The following is a 14,884-nucleotide window of genomic DNA, read 5'->3' as shown; positions in this document are numbered from 1 at the left end:
ACACATGACAAAACAATAATAGGATAGTTCTTTAAACCTTATTTTAAAGAAACATGCTCTAAAGATTGAATGATATGATAACTCTAAACTCCTAAGTATCCATTCTCTAACGTTAATATTTTCACTATTCCACACATTTTAGACGCTTTTTTAAAATAGTTTTCTCGACGAAAAACTAATAAAGATAAGATAATGAAACGCTTTCTTGCAATTAAGCAAGTACAATGGAACAATTATTAAAACCGACTAGATGGGAAGCCGGTGAAAGAAAGCTGACCAATGCTTTCAAGGTGATTAGATACAATGGGGCATAGTTATTAAACCCATTTGGATGAGGAACCAATGAAGATGGTCACCGAATTTAATTTTTGAGTTACAAGAACTTCTGAGTTAACAATGAATCTTCAGTGTCACTTCAACTTATTCATTTATTTATTTTATCTTGCAGTTTTCTTCCAAGGAAGATTTTACAGTATATGAAGGAACATCTAATGGAGATGGGAAGATTCAAGCAAATTTCTGTTCATTCATCACCTCACAAGCTGTAGAAGGCAGTCAATATATGCACAAGATAGCTTAAATATAGAAGAAACTTTTAACTTTATATAGAGTATCATCAACATACCTCGCTCTTGACCCCTAAAGAGGAAGAAGTGAACTAAAAGTATATATACAAATTTGATTTCGCTATCCTACTCCAGCTACACTAAATTTCTGAACCTACAGTGCGAAAGGACAACTAAAGAGTTCTCCAGCTTTACAAAAGTCACTGGCTTCTCGCTGCATCTTCAGCTTGATTGGCAAACTCAGCATCTGCAGCATACCAGAGTGGTTTTCAGTTTGCCACAAAACACTGGAACGGATTGAATAATGAGTAATATACATTCAAAAAACTAGCATTGAAATCTCACTGCAATAAAGACTTGATGAAGAAAGGGGAATATTACTAGAATAATAGTCGAAAGCAATGAGCAGGTAGAATAGATTCAGAACTCTCAAATTCACAGAAATTGTTCAAGTTGTTTCATCAAAACATCAAGACTTAGAAACTGGATATTAGATGATCTACACGATACTTTTGAAACAATGAAACAACCAGTTAAGGACCAGAATCCAGTTATGTGCAACAAATACACAACAAAAATTGCAACTTAGTATTCCTCAAGCTAAATGCGATAAACTAGTGTGCGTCTCATGATACAAGTGGAGGGAAAAAATCTTCAAAAGTTGCAGAAAAGCACCAGGAAAACACTTACTCAATTAAAAGCTAGTACTCATCATCATTGGAGTAGTTTTCATCACTATAATGTTCATATATCTCGTACTCTCCATCACTAATATTGGCATCAGGCATTTCATTATCGCCTGCTGCATTAAATGGAAAACTACCAAAGAGCTCTTGCAAATAATTTCTGGACATGTTCTCATGGTCTGTATCTGGAAATGTATAGGACAGACCCACAATGGTGTACTGAAACTTGAGGAATTTCTTCAACAATGTAGTTATGCTCATATGCTAAATAAGAACCAAGATTCTTGCTGCTTCAGTTTTGATCATAGCAGGACATAAAGGAAAGGAGAAGAAACATGTGAGGCATAAAAAAAATGCACTTGAGACAAACTAAACACAAACTAAGCACCACTAAAGGCTCAAAGTATCATCCATAATCCTTCACTAGCTGCAGCGCTTTTTCCCAAAGGCATGCTTGTTTAGTCCCCTTTAAAGTACAAGACATGGTTATTAGTATGCTATGGAAATTTCTGCTTCTGCAACATTATCACTGGTTGGTAATTGAGTCCAGGATCACCCTAGATGGAGTTTTTCCTTGCAGAAAGACAGCAGGAAAGCATAAGACGTGCATTGAAAAAAAAAAAAAAGAATGGGTCAATGGTCTAGCTGGAGGTTCAAAACGGCCTCCATTCTTAAACTGGATATCTCAACATACACAAGACATGAGATCCTTGATGGTAGAGCTTATATGTCAAACCAACATACCGTTGGACCTCTCATTTCTTTGTTTTTCTTTCCGACAACAGGAGGGTGAAAAAAGAGACTAAGTACAAAATAAAGTTTTTATCCAGGATCAGCTTTCAGAAGTAAGGAAATCTGACTCCCTTATCTCTTTCTCTTTTTAACCATGTACCAATTGTAAAAAGGGTCTACAGAAAGAGAATAAAGTCAATTATCACAAGGATCTATCAGTTCTTTGTTTTCCTTTCCAAGAGGAAAGTATAAAATGAAGTAAAGTTTTTATCCAGGATCTGCTTTCAGAAGTGGGGAAAGCTGCTCAGATGTTTCACCATAACCTCTTTCATTTCCATCATTCAGTGAGTGTAAAAAAGGTCTATCCTATTTCTAATGTGTCAACAAAAAGAAAATAAACTCAATTTCACAAGGATACAGGAATCCTGTTGTGGAGAAAAATCCCCTTCCTGGAACCCAATCTGAACAAAAAGAGAACATGGGAAATATGAGCAGATCATGAAAAGTAGGTTAAAAAAAAAGGAACTTGAATAATTTCAACCATTAAAGAGAGCTGAAACATTAATCAATTGACATTTACCGGGTCTATCGCTTCATATGCATCAAAATCCTCTTCATCAATGTCATCGTCAATGTTATTCACCTCATCTTCTTCATAATCTACTTCATCATTTGGTTCCTTTTCTTGATTTTCAACCACTTCTGCAATGAAAACGATATCCTAGTGACACTTCAGAAAAAGGTTGTTTTGTAGCTTCCAATTGTGCAAGCAATGTAAGACAAAATTTCCATCAAGACCAGATTGCAAGTAAAATGTGAAGCTAGAAATACAATAATCTTTTGAGTCGTAGGAAAAGCTTGTCAAGATTATATATACAAATCACTTTTACAAGTATTTGAAGGGAAGTAAAGACAAAGTAAAATAGCCAATAGGATTCACATTTACTTCGAGAAATACATTTCAAGTTATGAGAAAATAGTAAGTCTACTATTAAACAATTTCATTTACACTGAAAGTGGCATAGATGTAGAAGTTAATATGACCTCTATTGTCTTGCTGCCTTTCCTCATTTGCTTTCAAGTTCTTTGGATACAGACGCATCTTTTTCGACTTTTCAAAGAGGTCACATTCAGATTTCAGGATTGCCTCTGCACCAGCATTGGGATACACTGACAGAAACCTGACAGCAACCCGGTGTCTCAAGGTTTCAAGCACATTGGCTGAGAACCATCCTGTTGCCTTCTGTATCAGATTCAGATTAAAATTGTTGTACAGATTAAAAAGTCGCCTTTTACAGAGATTTTCATCATATATGCAATCAAAATATCGGTAACAAGCAGAACATTGGTAAAGATGCATTTGAAAAACCAACCAAATAAATCAAGCTATATGCACAAGTTTATCGATGAGAAAAATATTGATACACTGTAGCACAACCATACAGATGCAGGGAGTCCAGCACAAGTCCAAAAAGCATTACAAATAAGCAGCCAGACAAAAAGATGATTTTACATCAAAATATGAATTATCAAAGTACCATTAGAAGTACCCATTTGCTTCTAGTTTCACTACCTTGCAAAATGAAATGAAGATGTGTACAGGAATATAGGGTATTTCCTTGGTTTTCTTATTGATACGGAGTTTCAACATATAGTAATTCCCAGAACCTCATGATCTATAAAGCTAAATTCTCTCTCTTCCACAGGAAGATAGGCCATGATCGAGCCAATAAATGTTTAATCTTATTGTCTTCTACCAGAAAATAAAGCTCAAATTCTCATTTATCCTGCCAAGTGATTCATCTTTACCTAACAAATGACGTAAATCCTAAAAAAAAAAAAATCTTTCTTAGCCTATTTTTTCTGATTCTAAATTTAAAGTCCAGGAAAAGTTTGACCAAATTCTCCTACATCCAGCAAAACCAGAAAATCATTACCGAGAATGCCAGAGAGTCATAAACTGGGAAATCAAGTTGACGAGGCCTAAAGTGAAAATGCTTCCCTTTTAAATATGTTGAACCTCCTTTCTAACATCACTGAAACAGTTTAGCAGCAAAAGAATTACAAATTATGCTTCAAAATGAAGATATCACATTAATTAGTGACTTATTTAAACATTCACAGGAAAACCCCTTCTATGATAAGCAACAAGGTGTTACTCTTATCAGTTTCAGCATTTATCATCTCATGAAAATTAAAAATTGAAAACAAGTGCTGATAAAAGTTTATTTTATAATCTTTCCAATGACAAGATATGAAGTGTTAACATTTATCATTTCATGAGAATTAAAAAGTTTAAAACAGGTGCTGATAAAAGTTTATTTTCTAACCTTAACAGCTTTTTGGCATAAACAAAGAACGACAAAGACTTCAAGGAATGGAATTGGACGTGCAATACAACGTATCAGCAGCAGTCAATACCCAAGTTTTATCATAAAATAAGACAATGTATTCTTTAATCCTACAAAATTCGTACAGTGCTGGAATGGATGATCATTTAACAGTGCCAGAACTCACAAAGGTAGTCTAGACCTTTGGCATGACAAACAGTCTCGATAATGTCCTATAGCATCAAATCAATGCTAAAAGAAACCACTCTAGTCTCCAGATAAGTACAAAAATGATGATAACACACTAATAAATACTGATTTGCAAGTTAGTACAACATACACTGAATGCTTCTACATTTGACGGTTTTCTTATTTCTTCTTGAATGTAGTCATCAGCAAGTTCAAAGAGCTGCAGTGAAGTTTGGCATTTATATGGGAAAGCTCGAAAGGCACATATATCCTCCCAGCGATGCTTCAGTCTGCATGAAGTGGTATCAGAAAATTATTAGTTAGCTTGTTGGATAATAAAAACTAACAACAGCAAAACATAAATAAGTAAATAAGGGATTTTCAAGCTTTCTGCATCATAGTCTCTTGAAACATTAAAAATGGCTACTGAAGTCTTATTGACTGTCTTCTCATTACACAACATATATTCTAAAGCAAAAAAGTGAGAGGAAAGAAGAAAAGAAGGACAACGGTAACAACTAAGCAACTCAATACAGAATCAAACGTCAAGTTTTTGATCTTTTAACCTTCATACAATGTAAATTTGGCCATGAATCAAATATAAATGCTTAAGAGCTCTCATCCTTTAAACTGCTTTCAACCTCACAAGTTTGTTTCCATGTGCCTCATAACTTGGTCTGCTCCTTGCCAACTACCGAGAACAAAAGGTTCAGATATGCAACTCAGGAGTTAATGACTCTGAATTCCTAGCATCTCGTTCATCCAGCTTAGACTTCTTTTGCTTCCAGTATAACTCACAAGCTATCAAGCCACATCCCCTGAGCTTTTTTAAGGTTATTATCGGCAACTTCAAATGTTTTGAACTTGGTTTCCTTGTTGCCTCATGATTGTACCGTATTTGATATTAACCTTCCATCTTGGCAGTGCTATATATTTCAATGAGTGGCATCTGTGCCAAGTGCTGATGCTTATCCTACCAATGTTAACATATAACCTCCCAATATAGCATCTACAGTATAGATCCTTCAATATAAGTTGTGTACAAAGAGACCAATTTGGATGATTCACCAATGGATTACGTTTTACTGATAGGATCTTCTCATGATTGTAAATGGGAGCGCCACCCTTTCATGACGTCTTTTTTCTTGCAAACTAGCCTCAAAAGAAACTTTTGTAAATAAAAATAAATGTCTAAAAATAAAAAGAAACTTCACTAGATAAAATAAAAGGAAGAGGAAGCAAAAGAAACTTTTGTAGATAAAAATAAATGTCTCCAGACTTGTTCAAAAAATCAAATAGTCAAACACTGTTATAAATCTTATAAAATAGCTGTTCTACTTATATTCTATCCTTTGAATAGATTCAGTGAGACATTGTTTGTAAACTATTTTATAATGATCGTTAAGTTCCTTAAGACAAATTTGAAAATAGAAATCTATAAAAAAGGCAATAAAACATTGACTAAATTAACATAAAATGAGTCCCAACAGAATAATCTCCATCTCTTTTGTTTCAAGCCAGATGGAAATCACCATTGAGATGAACATTTGTCTGAGATAAAGGAAAAGGCAATGATGACAGCCATCTGTCTCCTTAATGGGCAAAAACGAATTTGGGATTTTTAGATGAAAATAACTGACAGAATTACCAAAACAAAAAACAGAAAAAATTGACCAAGCCAACAAATTTTATGAATGCATTTCACCAAAGATATTAATTCTCAAAGCACTAACCTTGATGCTGAATTAGCCTCACAGTAGCTTCTTAATGGTACTGGCACACGGAAGTCCATTGTTTGATATCTGTTCACAAGTACATCACAATCCATTGGTCAATGAGTAGGCAGTATTTAAATTGTAATAAGACATTTCCAATGTCCCAGAAGCATATCTATTGGTGATGAAGATGAATGCATAGAATGTCCAAGAGTATTTAAAATGACACCAGCAAAATTTCTCAATGTCATTAGAAAGATCCTATTAAAAGAAAATGTGTAATAATTGATGGAAAAGCAGCAACTTTTCTACTATTAAAGAAACGAAACAACTCTATGGGGGCAAGAAAACAAAGAAAAGAAAAAGGAAATAATAAGAAGTTCCATAACTAGCTTATCCATAGGAAAAATCAGCAGTTCACTTTCCAGCTTGCAAAAGCAGGTAAAGTTAATACTTTTCTTTCACAGCATTTACTGTTTAAGTAAAATCTCCCAAGCAAGTACTGAAGGACCATCCCTACATTCTACTTTTGATAAATACAGCAATAAAAGACAACCTTATGACTGAAGAATATCAAGCCTTGCTCCTTCTTACAAGTCAAGGTTTGGCAGTTCAAAAATGGTAAGAAGAAAAATTTGGCACAGAAGAGCCTAAAAGACAGCGGCTTCCTTTGAAAGGTCCCAAATTCAACAATACAAAGAATAACAAAGATTAAACGGAGCAAAAATTAACAAAGCTGCTCAGAACCAAAATAAATGTTCCAGGAGAGTCATGCAACAGAGGATGGAGCGAGACTTGTGAAGCTGTAGGGCAGAAGGCAATAAATTAATTTCCATAGAAGAGAAAAGCACAAAGAAACAAAATCTGTAAATGAATTGGCTCAAAAATCTCATTGTTGATCTGGGAGCAAATATGACCATGAAGCAATATTAACAAGGCTCCTTCATTATGAAACCTGTTTAATGTTGCCAGACACGTTCAGACTTGATTGCTATGGGATGACCAAAAGCTTCTTAAAGCTTCTTCAACCATTAAATAAATTCATTCTTACGCTACTGACATAAAATTACTTGAGCTACAATAACTAGTTTAAGTTCAATTAATTAAATGAATTCGTTATTATGCTATTGACAAACCACTAAATTTTTATATTGTATTTGATAAGGGTGATGCCAAGTTTTCTCTTTTGGTCTGAGGTTTAAGTTGACTTTTAGCTCCTATTGTAAAATGGGTCAAGGTCTTTAATGGACCTGTAATGGAGGTCTGTTCCAGGGAAACAGACCTCCTAGAGAAGTGGGTTCCTTAAATGTCCCTTCACGTGATCATTACCAAAAGTCTACAGTTTTCAAAGAGCTTAGTAAGCCAATTTATATTAGTTACCAATCAACCCCTAAATGAATTAGTGGAGAACCATAGTATATACCATGTTAGAGCAAGTAAACTACAAGAAGTAGTCCACAAAATTGATATGCACTTTTCCAAATTAGCCCTGAAAGATGGATTAAAAGCATCAAATTGATACATAAAAAGAACTAAATCACGAGATGTTAAGAGACTAGGGAGATGGTCTAAATCATCCTGAAGCAAATGTACCAATGAATTTTAATCACAAAAGACAGCATAGTATTGGCAATGGCCACAATCAGCTTAAATAAAAGGCTAAGTAAAAGAAGGAAAGAAAATGCCAAACTCATGAGGAATAAAAAAGTATGAGTTTTCTTATGGGACCCTCACATGCGAGACTCGGGATCTTTGCGAGGATCATATCCTTTTCTGATCCAGAATCTGCAAAATGGCCCAGTTGAAAAGTAATAAGCCGCTCTGAACAGAAGCCTGAAAGACAATGGACCAACATCAAGAGCCAAAAGAAATATTTACATGAAATTCACTGTTTAGTTCAAAGACTCAATTTCGATGTCATATAAATGACAGGATAAGATAACAAAAACCACCTTTTGAGCATGTTTTCTCCAAATTCCAGACATTTGTCAAGCAAGTGCTCAGACAATGAATCTTTTACCCATATTGGTCATTCATTGAACAGCTCAGCCACTGTGTTCTGCAAAACCCATTGTTCTGAACCTTCAGGTATGAATTTCTCCCAGTTTACCTTTTTTGGGATCTGTTTGAACGTTAAGTGAACTAGAAATAGGAAGAATGCACCCAAATCCAAAAAGTTTAACTTCTTTTCGGCAAGAAAATTAACTTCAACAAGAATGAATCATGATTTCCTGAAAATAGATATCCTTCCACGTTCAGCATTAGTTAAACTAGCCAGAGACAACATGAAGGCACATGACTAATGGTTGACATAAATGGCGAAGATTTAACACTGACTTATCCAATGTCTGTTTTAGTATTCTTTACACTGCTCTGGATGCTTAAATGCTTGATCATGTCTTAGCTTTCGACATTTGTTTAAAAAATACTAGAATTGAAGAGACAGTCATCAAAATACAGTTATGATGCTCAAGGGTTCCCTGAATTTTACAAAGAAATGATCTTTCTGCAGTAACGGCAATCCAAAAAAAAAAATATCAGGTGCTATTGTACAGTTATAGTAAATGAAATGGCAGCTAACTCATTAAGGGTACAAAACTTTCATTTTGTGCACCAGAGAAAAATTTCCAACAGTAGAAGGTTTATATGTGCAACAAATGATCAGCCTAAACTTGTTATTGAGACTTAGGGCATCTATAAATGCTGAGAGACACAAGTCAAGACCCTCAACTTCTCCCTTCTAGCTCTGTCTCCTGCCAATCCTTAAAAATGGGCTAAAGTCTCTCTGGAGTCATAACACAACTTCAAAGGAGTGATATCATCCATCTGAAATTACTCCTCTCACTCCCAAAACCAAAAGCTACTAATGTTTTCATGGTAAGTGGTCAAGCAAACTCACATTTTAACAATTTCAGCATTTATATTACACGAACAACTGTAATGTCCAACACCAATTTTTCAGAGAAGAATGGCCAAAGGTAATAAAAGACAGAACTGGATCCTATAGACTATAGAACTTCAAGTTATACAGATAATCATGATTAGGATATCTTCAATATCAATATCAAGTGCTAGACTTGGCTCCATATTCCTCTGCATCAGCAAAATGAAGTTAGTGGTAAAAAAAAAAAAAAACCTTAAACCTAATAGAAGATACACAGGAAAGACGAGTACACTAAGTAAATAGAGTCATTAGTACAACAGAAGGAATGAGTCAGACAACTACTGCCATCGTAAGAGGAAAGAGATTATATAAAAAAAAATCTCTGAATCAACAATGCTTTACTTTTTAATAATAAGTTCCCAACAGGTCAATCTATGTGCCACTGAACTTGAGATCCAACACATGAAAAATGATCACCATATCTTATCTAGCACAATGCAACAAATGAATGACACCAACACCACACTAGCTTAGAGTGATTAGCAATTCCTCAAACTGGAAAAGAGGGGTTAGGGATTACTTAAAAATCCAGGGCCTAACCCAGAAAGAAAAAAGGAAGAAGTGCAAACTGCAAACTATTAAAGTTGGAAACAGCACAAAGAGGGAGAGAAAGGACCACAGATCTGAAGCTTCTAGCAACTTTACTGCCAGCTTCTGATAGATTTTCCACTTTGAAATGAAATATTAAAATCTTCTCCTTTCTTAAAACTAAAACTTAAAAATCAGTACATGGGTTTGTACAGATAGGAGGCAGAGAAAACATTTGATGAATTATCTTAACAAAGTCATGCCTCAGTGTTGATACCTTGCCTACATCCATGCTCCTTATCCCTTCATAAGTTTTAGGTCCACAAATCTGAAGCTTCTAACCACTTTTCTGACAGCTTCTGATTGGTTTTCCACTTTGACAATAAAATATTAAAATTCTTCTCTTTTCACAAATCTGAAGCTTCTAACCACTTTTCTGACAGCTTCTGATCGGTTTTCCGCTTTGACAATAATATTTTTAAATAAGTTTATGGGCTTATACAGATAAGTGGCAGAGAAAACAGTTGATGTATTCTCGGAACAAGTCATGCCCAGTATTAATGCCTTGCTTACATCCATGCTTCTTATCCTTCATAAATTTTATTAACTATTTAGACTATCCGACTACCAATTTTCCAAGAATCCCTTTCATGGGTATATTAAAAAAAAAAGAAAAAAAAATCTCGAATCACCCATCATCCGATATAAATAAGAAAGGTATCAGCAGCCAGCTTGTACCAGCATCTATTATTGCTGAAGTATTTAGTAAATATTAGGACTAGGCTAAAAGCAGTTGCTCTTCCTTTTAAAGCAAGCATTGATACTTGTGCAACTTTTCAACCTACAAAAACATGGTTCACATGCAAATAGAAGATGAACATCAAAATCAGATATAATCATCCTTGGAAAGATTAGGCTACCTCCTGATGATGCTGGTTCATATCCTCTTGTTTCGTTTTCGAGCTGCTATGTATACATGGTTTTAACCTGCAATGCAATTTGACTTGAATTATGCCAACTTCTAAGTTCATTCCTCCTCAGATTGCATGCGCATGTGATGTCAGACATCCAAACAATTTCAAACTCATGGTGATCTTCAAAAGCCATAAGACGAAAGGGTACAGTAACTGTTAAAATTTGGACTTAAAAGCAACAAAAGAAATCTATTAGAAGAAATCCCTTTCATAGTTAACTTTATCGGCAATTGAGGAATTCACTCATCCTGTAATAGTTAAGTGAAAGATGTGAAGGAAGTAAAAATAAAAACCTGCAGGTAATAATGCAGAAAATAATCTTAATGAGAGAAGTCAGGCCTAGAACCATTTAGAAACAAAACAAAATCTGGTGGAAATCGAAATCATGAGAAACTTGTACTTTTAAAGGAATCACAAGTTTTAGTGGTCCCTTGAACATGCTTTAGAAGAAACACGTTTTTCTTTTTTGAATGTTATATTCACGGCCTTCTACATACTTTATTATGGATCAGAACCTCCCATATGCTTCAAAACCACTGGCAACACGATGACAATTCTGTGTCCATAGATTTATGGAATGATACCAATGTGGAACATACTGAACCATTTTTCTGCAGTATCTTCACTGTATAATTTTTGTACAATAAGCACATCAAATACGTAGAATTAAAAAGTTTCTAATGCACAACTTTCTGCCTCGCTGTCTCAAGTTCCTCCACTATTAAGCAATAAGGCTCCTTCCCAGTTACAATAAGTACTCAGATGACAAGCCTTTTCATTGACATCAACACGTGCTAAAATGCAGGACATGAAAACATGTTGCATCTACAAATGATGTATAGGTAAACAGCTAAAAGGTGACAACTTACACTATTTTTTCTGGTCTATCCTTCAGCGAGAACAACGGTGGTACTAGGATCATCAAATCATCCTGATCAACATCCATAAGGCCACCCTTCTCTACTAATTATGCATAAAAGAAGATCAAGCTGAATAAGAAACTGAAAATCAAGTTAAATAAGAAAACAGTTTTATCTAATTTACTTCAAATTCTGATAAAATAAAGTAAGCCTGACCAAATTCAGCCCAATTTCTCTTCTTTCGTCTGGCAATGTCAGCATGGACAGCAATAACATGCTGGTAATCCACCATTCCTAAAAAAGCATGTATACAATAAAGAGAAACGTCATGTCATCCTAGGTGATAGATACAGAGGAATTGAAAAAATCAGAACAACATGAATAAACTTTCAAACCATTAAAATGATAAGCTTCTCCTATGCAAGCAACAATATCAGCAGAAAGATGTTCTTGCCGTTCCTCAACAACCTGGGACTCAGCTTCTGCTGTAGTTTCTATCGATCCAGAACAGGACTCATGTTGTTCAAGACTAACAGGATCAGCAGAAGAACTGCTTGATACCCTCTTTCTAAGCTCAGGATCTTGGGCATTGCTTACTCTGTCCTTTGATATTCTCAATAAAAAATTGTTGCAAGTATGAAGTTCTCCAAAGGCAGGGTGTGAATACGGATCTTCTGGGCGGAAGTGGAGTTCCAACTTATTTGACTCTGAACTACGAGCCTGAAACAAAGCCAAGAGGGCATTTCACATGCAAGCCAAAAATTCTAACCATTTAGGAATATACTAAAGGTTCAAATTGTAAGCAGAAGTTGACAACTTCAAGAATACCAAAAGCAATACCAACTCTCACTATTCGAGGTAAGCAGGGTGGACCATTCTTCTCTACTTGGTAATTTGTCAAATTCTTGATATTCCAATGAGATAAAAATATCACAAAAAAAAAAGCCGCTATCCTTGCCAACTCTAATATCTCTTTATAGGGCAATGGATCAACTAATCGACTAAGGAAAGAAAATAAGAGACAATAAGCAAAGAGCCTGAAATTCCTCTTCCAAATACAGATTAAACCTATGTTACGCATACTCAGGTATGGGAGTCCCACTGCTCATTGCTGGTATTTATTAGAAAAAAGAATGCAGTCAGTTGAGTCCTCCAATATCTCCAAATCATCCCCAAGTATTGTTTCATACTGAGTGGTGAACACCGACATGTTTTACAGGAAAACTAGAGCATTCTACATGGGCAAAAGCACAAAGAAACTTCCATGAACATATAGGCTCTAATAAGAAACAAGGCATTAGCATTCCCACTGAAAGATAATGAGCCAATTTTCGGATAGTTCCCAAGAACCTAAAACTGTTGAGGTCCTTGCCATATTGTGAACCTTAATGTGGCTTAACCAAAATAACCAATGAAGCTTCAAAGCAATTAATCAATCTAGTGCTTCCTCAATGCAATCTGATCTAGCATATATTCCACTGTTAATAAGTTCTGAGTCCAGTTTATTGAAGTCTAGGAACCCACCATCAGAATCAACATCCATCAATAAAAGCAAACTGATCATCGAATAGATTCCCAGGAGAAGGACATTAAACCCAACTAATCTGTGTCATCTCATTACCTCTACACTGGTGAATAACTAGTCTGTTTCATCCTTCTACAACAACTGAACTTTTGAAGAAAACGAATCAAATGTTCAAATATATTCAACAGTTATCATGAATGCGTGCTGTTGAGTACTAAACAGAAGGCCTACAAATCCATGCCTTATGGAGTCGAAGTAGAGCAACCTATACCATTAACTAACTTTATCCCTCGAGCTAGCCCAGTAGCCATTTTATTATCTTTGCAAAAACTTTAACACTTGGGGATCAATAATTTTACCACTTGAACCAACCATATCACAACAATCAATTACAATAACAGACATAAATAATCAAACTTGTTAAGAATGTTCATCACAAAATCAAATGCGAATTCAAATACAGGACAGACCCAGAACACTATCATGAAAACGCAACGTAGAATTCCTAAATAACCAAAAAAAAAATTGTACATATCAAGATTACAAGTACCAAGCAGAACAAAATACGCATTCAGAGTGTGTATATTTGTAATTTAAACAGAATACTAACATGCCAATTGAATAATAGGACGATCCCAGAACACTATCATGACAACACACAACGTAGAATTGTTAAATAACCAAAAAAAACAATGTAATTATCAATGCTAGTAATAACAAGTAGAACAAAAAAAACGCACAATCAAGTGTGTGAGTGCGTGTTTTTTGTAGTTTAAAGACTGAACCTTGGCAATGGCTTCAGTGCCGCCGAGAGTCTCGACAGCGCGGGCGATGGAAGAAGGGTAAGCCGGGTAGTTTACAGCGAAGGCCGCCGTGTTGGCGGGTAAATTGCCTGAGATTGTACCGTCTTTTATGATTCCCATTGCTATTTGCTGTGGTAGTTCGCCCTTTGCTGCCGCTGCAACAGCTAACGGCTAACAAAAATCAACAATTGCACGGCAAAGAAAGAGCTAAGGAAGGAGACTTACGGCGTCGTTTGGACTGGGATGCGACGATACTGTCACGAAGAATAATGCTGCGGTCTTGGGCATGGGGTGGGGCACTGGGCAGTGGCGGTTCGGTCTCTGTTTATCCTTTCTTTTCTTTTTTAAAATTTTGCACTTTCGGGTTAAATTTCTGCAGTTTTATCATTTTAACCCCTCAACCATTAGCGATTCTCTCCAATGAGTCGCAAAAGTTATTATTTGGTCACTTAACCCCCTACCATCTTTTCAAAAAAAAAAACAAAGAAATAATTAAAAGAAAACCCTTCTATCATATCAACTCTATGAAAAAAATTTTCCTACCCCTCTTTGACCTTTGGCATCACTTTCTTTACTAAAAACAAATAAAAAAAAAACTTTAGCAACACTAATGCATTAGACTATGCGCTTCTTCTTTTTTAAAAAAAAAAAAATCTTCGCTTTACCTATTTTTCTTCTCAAATCCAGACTTATGTGAAACTACGTAGATTTTAAATTGACATGTTCCTTACAACAAGTAAAACATGAAAATAATAACAATGGGCCAACAAATTGTCAATAGGATAACATATTTCTATAGTATCATTTCAATACTAGGAACATGATTAAACATCACAACACCATAAAATCAACACATTAATAAGTAGTTTAAAAAAATTTATCAGTGAAACTTAATGGTTTATAGCCATAGTCAATATTTAGAATTAAATTCTATTTTGTCCTAATATTTTTCTCAATTTTAATTCGCCAAAATTTACAATAGGGATCAAAGTCATAGGGGTGCTAAAGGTTAAGGGGTAAAGTTTTAAAAAG

At 35.1% G+C, this 14,884-nt stretch overlaps 1 pseudogene; it reads right to left on the bottom strand.

Annotated features, from left to right (window-relative positions):
• Positions 1–506: 506 nt before the first annotated feature.
• On the bottom strand, positions 507–14,129 carry LOC113773022 (annotated as a pseudogene).
• Positions 14,130–14,884: the final 755 nt, after the last annotated feature.

Source organism: Coffea eugenioides, chromosome 6, assembly GCF_003713205.1.
Source record: "Coffea eugenioides isolate CCC68of chromosome 6, Ceug_1.0, whole genome shotgun sequence".
NCBI classification, from domain to species: domain Eukaryota; kingdom Viridiplantae; phylum Streptophyta; class Magnoliopsida; order Gentianales; family Rubiaceae; genus Coffea; species Coffea eugenioides.
The sequence above is the reverse complement of the archived record's forward strand: the minus strand, read 5'-3'. Positions and strand labels throughout refer to the sequence as shown.